Source organism: Ipomoea nil, unplaced genomic scaffold (genome assembly GCF_001879475.1).
Source record: "Ipomoea nil cultivar Tokyo-kokei standard unplaced genomic scaffold, Asagao_1.1 scaffold1043, whole genome shotgun sequence".
Taxonomy (NCBI): Eukaryota; Viridiplantae; Streptophyta; class Magnoliopsida; order Solanales; family Convolvulaceae; genus Ipomoea; species Ipomoea nil.
In genome coordinates this window covers 12,972,579-12,981,155 of record NW_017617471.1, presented here as the reverse complement: position 1 = coordinate 12,981,155, position 8,577 = coordinate 12,972,579, and positions in this window count along the sequence as shown.

The following is an 8,577-nucleotide window of genomic DNA, read 5'->3' as shown; positions in this document are numbered from 1 at the left end:
AATTACCTCATCCACTAAACCTCTAGAGTAGGGGTGAGGTTTGGAATGCAATCTTTTTATATTGTGATTGTATTTTACAATTAGTGGAAATGTGTGTTGTGTCGTTAGTGATGTGCGATTGCCAGCCAAACCAGTGGACTGAAACGTTGCTGCACTTCTTGATTCGCTTGTGATGTGCGAAAAGCAATCAAAGTCACTGGACACAAATGATGATGCAATGATGATGCAATGCTGCTTTGTTTGTGACGTGGGAAAGCCAACAAAAAGCTACTGGACTCAATTGATGGTGGATGACGCAAGCTCTGCTACTAATTCGAACAAAACTGCTTCTGCTTTGAACAAGTTAATTTCGAACACTGATGGATGTAGTGTGTATTATTTGGATTATATCTGTGTCGTGTATGTTATACACTTCCTTAAAAGCATTTGCGACCAGGATATCGCTGCTTTCGACAGGAAACACAGAATCGCTTGGAACATGTGGTTCCGAAATATCTCAGGTAACATGAAGGTTCAGTTCATCTTTGATGTAATGAAACAGTGGGTTTATATACTAGTTGTATGAAACCACTCCTCCATTACAAGCCAAAAACTTCCTACAAAGAGGGAGAGCAAGGGAAGGAACTCCACACATTGTCTATCACATGTTCACTTCTCAGTGCATGGTGTGCGGACAAGGTGGTCAAAATTCCTTAAAATTAGGAGTTAAAATAAAAGTGCGGACCAAAATTTGACCCCACCACACCGTGCGGGCAGCGCGGGATCTCCCCTTGTTCCCTCTTCATAATACTTCAAGTTTTTTAAAATAAGTGGTAATTTAAATAGTGGGAGATAGAAAGGTAGATAAGCAATGTGGGACAAAACCTACTCTTTAAATGTCCCCAACAATCCCCCACACATTTAAAGTGGTAATTCAACACCGTACCAACCTGAGTGTACATCCGAGTTAATTTCCATATCAGTGTATAAGACTTGAACTGACATGTAGTGGAGCCAAGTAACTCTTTTCCCGAGAGTGAATAAGATCTTGAACTCATCGGTCAGTCGAGATTTGAACTTAGTTGCACTCATTAACTTTGTACCAGTCCCTGTCTCGTCTATTTCTACATATAGACATTTTAATCTGTCAAGTCTATCTCTGCATAGACTACCTGTAACAGGCTACAGATTTGTCACTGGTTTTTTCCCAGCTTTGTAAGTCTTTCCGTGATCTCATATGCCCATCATATGTGGTGCATCACGAATTTCTTACCACATTGGGTTTCAAACCCATTTCCCTTGACGTATCAAGGACGGTCTTACGATTTAAACCTTTCGTGAAGGGGTCTGCTATATTCTTTTCAGATCTCACAAATTCCATTGTGATTACCCCATTCAACATTAACTGCCTCACAGACTCATGTCTGACTCGTATGTGTCTTCTTTTGCCATTATAGACACTGTTTTGCGCAACACAGATGGCAGTTTGTGAGTCACAGTGTATTGGAACTGCAGGTGCCGGACACCCCCACAATGGCACGTCTGCCAGTAGGTTTCTCAGCCACTCTGCTTCCTGGCTTGCCAGATCTAAAGCTATAAATTCAGCTTCCATCGTTGATCTGGCAATGCACGATTGTTTTGATGACTTCCATGAGACAGCGGCTCCACACATAGTGAATACATATCCACTTGTTGAGCTTGCATCATCGCCACCATTTACCCAGTTCGCATCGCAATACCCCTCTAACACAGCTGGAGACCCTTTATAGTCTAGACCCCAGTCTACTGTGCCTCTTAGGTATCTCAGTACCCGTTTTAGTGCATCCCAATGTAAGTTACTCGGGTTGTGGGTATAGCGACTGAGTTTATTTACTGTGTATGCAATGTCGGGTCTAGTGTAGTTCATGAGGAACATCAGACTACCGATTATTTTTGCATACTCTTCTTGCGACACACTATTCTCTATGTTTTTTGACAATTTTACACTGGGATCGTAGGGGGTCTTGGCTGGAGTTACATCATAACTCCCAAACTTCTTTAGAAGTTTCTCCGTATAATGACCTTGAGATAAGAGGTAACCCTCCTTGGTTTTTGTGACTTTTATCCCAAGTATCACATCTGCCTCCCCTAGATCTTTCATGTCAAACTTTTCACATAGATTCCTTTTAGTGTCTTTTATAGTCTCAATGTTAGGACTAAAGATTAACATGTCATCTACATAGAGACATATGATCACAATGCTAGACTTGCTCTCTTTAGTATATAAGCAGGCATCTGACCGGTTAGTAGTATAACCCAGGTCTAATAAGGTTTTATGAAATTTTTCATACCACTGCTTGGGGGCTTGTTTCAAGCCATACAGAGATCTCTTGAGTCTGCATACTTTCCCCTCTTGACCAGGATCTACGCATCCGGGAGGTTGTTCCATATAAATTTCTTCTTCGAGTTCACCATTGAGAAACGCAGTTTTCACATCCATCTGGTGAACCAACAACCTGTGTAGAGATGCCAAAGCAAATAGAACACGAATAGTTGCTATTTTAGTTACCGGTGAGTAAGTAAAGAAATAGTCCTCACCGAATTTCTGTGTGTAGCCTTTTGCCACTAGTCTGGCTTTAAACCTTTCAATTGAGCCATCTGGTCTCAATTTCCTTTTAAAGATCCATTTGCAACCGATAGGTTTGCAACCTCTTGGTAGATTCACTAACTCCCAAGTGTGATTAGACTGTATGGAGTCTAATTCATTTTTGACAGCCTCTTTCCATAATGTGGAATCTACTGAGCGCATAGCTTCTTGAAAGGTTTTTGGTTCTTCCTCTAGGACCAATTGACATATGAACTGATCACAAATCTCATTTATGTCTTTCAATTCTGTTAAGTATGTTATGAACTCAGAACCAAAATTTTTCTCTATTCTAGTTCTTTTACTCCTTCTTGGTTCCTCAGTAGTGTTTGAGAAACTCGGAAAAGAGTCCGTAGAATTCTGTTGAAGGCTAACATCAGATGAGGGATAAGGTGTTTTCATAGGAAAAACAGATTCAAAGAAAATAGCATCTCTAGCTTCACACATTGTACGATTTTCTAAGTACATGAATCTATATGCAGCACTGTTCTCAGCATACCCAACAAAGATGGCATCCGTCGTTTTAGGTCCCAAGTTGGGCCTTTTGAAGGACGGTAGTCCTACTTTTGCTAAGCAGCCCCATACTCTTAGGTAACTAAGGTTTGGGGCATGCCCCTTCCAAAGTTCATAGGGTGTTTTATCAAACCCTTTGTGCGGTACTCTATTTAGAATGTGGTTTGCTGTTATAGCAGCTTCCCCCCACAAAGAGTCCGGAGCACCTGAACTGATTAGCATTGCATTAATCATCTCTTTGAGAGTTCGGTTTTTTCTCTCAGCAATGCCATTTTGTTGGGGAGTGTACGGTGCAGTAACTTCATGTATAATGCCAGAACTTTCACATAGTGTTTTAAGAGAATTTGATTCATATTCTCCCCCTCTATCAGAACGAAGCCTTTTTATCTTTTTGTCTAATTGGTTTTCTACTTCATTTTTAAAAACCACAAATTTCTGTTCAGCTTCGTCTTTTGATCTTAATAGATAAAGTTTTGTGAAACGCGAAAAATCATCAATGAACGTAATGTAGTAACGTTTTCCACCTTTACTTTCAGTGGTTTTGAAATCGGCTAAATCCGAGTGAATCAGTTCTAAAATTGATGTTTTTCTGTTACATACTGTTGAGAATGAACTTCTAGCAAATTTTGATTCAACGCAAATTTCACATTGTGTGCATGCTTCACTTGACAATTTTGGCAACAAATTCATGCTTTTTAGCCTGTTTAAACATTTGGTGCCAACGTGTCCTAATCTATCATGCCAAAGATTTAAAGAAACAACTATATAAGCAGAAGATGAAGCTTTATTATTGGCAATATTGTCTAAAATGAAATCACATTTAGTAGAGCCTACTCTAGCAACTTGATTTTTAGCTACAGAAGCATCTAACACAAAAAGGCCAGCACGAAAATATCCCTTTCCCAGGTATTTCCCACAGTGAGTCAGAACCAAACGGTCAGACTCGAAAACCATTTTTATTCCAGCCTTATTCAATAGGCCTCCGGAAATAAGGTTTCTACGCAGGGAAGGGACATATAGCACATTTTGCAATAACAGAAGCTTTCCAGAATAAAGCATTAACTCAATTTTCCCTCTACCACTTACCTTAGCGATACTGGAGTTCCCCATAAAGACTTGTTCATCTCCGGTGTTGATCTCGAGTACCTTGAACAGATCCTTGTTGTTGCAGAAATGACGAGATGCTCCCGTGTCCACAACCCACTCATCTGGATCTCCTACCATGTTTGCTTCAGTTATTACAGCTGCTACCATTTCGGTACCTTCTGGATTTTCCACCATGTTAGCTTGGTGTTGTTGTCCTTCATTACTTGGCTTTTGACCAGTTTGGTTTGTTGAGCCTTTCCTATGATAGCAGTATTTGGCTTTGTGCCCACGTTTTCCACAAACGTAACATTCTGGGTTGTTCTTCCCTTTTTTCTGAATTTTACCGTTTTTGACACGGTTATTATTGTTTGGTTTTGAGCCTTTCTTTTGGTTTCTGGAACCTTCCCCAGGCTTTGACCTGTTAGAACTTCCACCCATTTCAACTACATTAGCATTAATATTGTCAGAAAAATTACCAGATTTTTGAACCAGGCGATTTTCTTCCTCTATATTAATAGTGTGGATTAGCTGCTGCAGGGTGTGATTCTTGAGCTCATGTTTCGACTTGTTCTTGAAGTCCAGCCATGAGTCAGGTAGCTTATCAACCAAAGCGTCGGTCAAAAATGCATCATTAACCAAAGCCCCTTCTGATGTCATATCAGCCACCAAGTTTTCAAAGTCGTGTACCTGTTCTGTAATCGGCTTGGCATCCGTCATTCTGAAGTGTAGCCAGCGATTTACCGCATACTTTCGTCTTCCAACGTCATCAACGCCATATTTTTCTTTCATCATCCCCCAGATCAGTTTTGCAGATTTATGCACTGAACAAATGCTTTTAACTGTTGTGTCGTTAGTGATGTGCGATTGCCAGCCAAACCAGTGGACTGAAACGTTGCTGCACTTCTTGATTCGCTTGTGATGTGCGAAAAGCAATCAAAGTCACTGGACACAAATGATGATGCAATGATGATGCAATGCTGCTTTGTTTGTGACGTGGGAAAGCCAACAAAAAGCTACTGGACTCAATTGATGGTGGATGACGCAAGCTCTGCTACTAATTCGAACAAAACTGCTTCTGCTTTGAACAAGTTAATTTCGAACACTGATGGATGTAGTGTGTATTATTTGGATTATATCTGTGTCGTGTATGTTATACACTTCCTTAAAAGCATTTGCGACCAGGATATCGCTGCTTTCGACAGGAAACACAGAATCGCTTGGAACATGTGGTTCCGAAATATCTCAGGTAACATGAAGGTTCAGTTCATCTTTGATGTAATGAAACAGTGGGTTTATATACTAGTTGTATGAAACCACTCCTCCATTACAAGCCAAAAACTTCCTACAAAGAGGGAGAGCAAGGGAAGGAACTCCACACATTGTCTATCACATGTTCACTTCTCAGTGCATGGTGTGCGGACAAGGTGGTCAAAATTCCTTAAAATTAGGAGTTAAAATAAAAGTGCGGACCAAAATTTGACCCCACCACACCGTGCGGGCAGCGCGGGATCTCCCCTTGTTCCCTCTTCATAATACTTCAAGTTTTTTAAAATAAGTGGTAATTTAAATAGTGGGAGATAGAAAGGTAGATAAGCAATGTGGGACAAAGCCTACTCTTTAAATGTCCCCAACAATGTGTACCCTCATCCTAATAATGGTAACAAAATGAAAAGATAAAATTTTACATGTAGTGCCTGGGCTTAGCGTAGTTGGTTCGTCGCCTAATTCTAAAGTTGTAAGTGTACAAATGATACACATTAAAAACCCATTTGTATTGGCTAATTTAATTGTCAATCTAATTAGTGTGTGTTGAATTTGCTTATGGACCATGAACCGTATCTCCGGTCAAGAAGATATGTACAGTCTACAAGGTGAGTTTATTTGGAAGCTAACAGTGTTGGACAAATAGATTAAGCAGCTTTGAAAAAATAAAGGAGTGGTCTTAATTAATTTAAGAAGTTAGTTAATTGAATTAATTCTGCATGAAAATGGTATATGCTAAAGAAAAGATGTGGAAGGAATTGTTTTGAATTGATATGAAGGGAGCTTTCAAACTTAATATTGATAACAATCGTCATATAAAGTCTAACAAGTAGTACTCACATATCCAATCAAACTTAATATTGATAACAAATGCTTCCACTTACAAACTAATAACATTACTATCACAAATTAATATTTTTTATATACAATAATTAAATAAATGTAATTTTTAGAAGAAATTTCAATTTTGGTCATATGACTATAAGGGTCTTGTTAATTTCAGTTCCTGGCTTTTAAAAGTGTCAATTTAGTACTTTAACTATGCAAATTTTGTCAATTTTAGTCACTCCGGCCAAATTGCCGGCCAAATTTCGCTAGAAAATTTTAATAGTTAAAATAATGAGGGTATTTTGGTCGTTTCACACCTCTTTTCTTCTTCTCCGGCGAGTCCATATCTTTCTCTCTCGTTTCCGGCGTTCTTTCTCCCTCTAAACCCTATCTTTAATATCATCAAGTCTCCTTTCCCCATCATCTTAGTTCATTGCAATCACCGAAAACGGGAGATGAAGGGATGGACTCGCATGGGAAGAAGAAACGAGACGTGAAATGATCAAAATACCCTCATTAATTTAACAATTAAAATTTTCCGGCGAAATTTGGCCGGTAATTTAGCCGGAGTGGCCAAGATTGACAAAAATTACATAGTTAAGGTACTAAATTGACACTTTTAAAAGTCAAGGACTGAAATTAACAAGACCCCTATAGTCATATGACCAAAATTGAAATTTTCTCTAATTTTTATAAGGAATGTTATATATGGTTCATTTCTATTCACAAAGACTCACATGCAAATTCATTTGTAATTTTGATTTACAAAAAAATCTACCATCGCTATTCGAATATGTACTATAGGTAAAATTTGCATTATTACTCTAGCTAGTAAATAATCACAATAAAGTAAACCAGTCTAAGTTGTCTATAACTAACCAACTCAAATAAAAAAGGTCTACAGACAATTCTCACAATGAGACAAACTTAAAACTTTATAGCTATCAAGCCAATTAAGTGCTAGACCGATTCGGCTAGGGTTGCCCCTAATTCTATTTGCCAAATGAAATTATTAAAGTTTGCTCAAAATGTTACACATTGTTTGTATATAATGGTATTTATACAATATTTCATATTATGCTATCAAACGATTCTTGAATATTTTTATTATAATCTTTATTCAATTTTAGTAAATTACAAGAACCACATATAATGGGCTTGTTTGGTTATCAGCTGTTAGCATTTAGCAGTAGCGCATTGTATTAGTGGTTATCAGATAGCGGATTGTATTAGCGGTTTAGTTTGACCAACGGATTGTATTAGCGGTTTGTAAAAAGATATTTGATAAAATTAGCTGTTTAGATTAGCGGTTAACATGTAAAATGACCTATGGTAATTTGTTATTATTATTATTATTTTTTTTTTTAAAAAAAATGAGCAGCATGTGCTGCTCCTAGAGCTGTCAAAGCGGGCTGGCGGGCCAAAGCCCGCCTCTTGGCGGGGCGGGCTAAAAAGCCCGCCAATAATACGGGCCTAGGTGGGGGCAGCCCGCCCCGCCCCGCCTTATGCCCGCGGGCCCCGCCAAAGCCCGCCTTTTTTTTTTTTTTTTTTTTTTTTTTAAATCATGTGTAATGTGTCTCTAAAATCTAAACTCTAATGTGATTATGTTAATAACTTAATTGCCATCTACTTAAAACACTTATTCATAAGAAAATAACATAAATTCGTTCATCTAACGCCAATAGGGGTAACCGCGTAAGTATAATTATCCCTATTATTTATATTATTATATTATACATATTATAAATATTATTTTTAATATATATATATATATACATATATATATATATATATATATATATATATATATATATATAAACTTAAAAACTATAAAAAAAAAAAAGGCGGGCTGGCGGGCTACCCGCCAAGCCCGTGGGCTAGGCAGGGCGGGCAAAAAAGCCCGTTTTTAATACGGGCTTCAAAACCATGAGCCTGCCCCGTCCTTTTGGCGGGCGGGGCGGGAAAGCCCGGCGGGCTAAGCCCATTTTGACGGCTCTAGCTGCTCCCCTCTTGTTTTCCCAATTTTCCCACCGTCCCACTCTTAACGAATTACTATTTGTTGCCCATTTGGGTGGATAGACAACATTGAGGAGCCGAAACAAATCCTCAATTATAAGTTTTTTTTTTATAAACCTGAGCATTTTGTAGAAAATTTAATTTTTCCCAAAACACCAACTGCAAACGCTGCACTTTGCAACGTTTGCAAAAGCAGCGGATTGGAGCAAATCGCTGTCTTATCAAATAGTTTTTTTGACAGTTTAACAAAAAATGACGAATCCGTCATT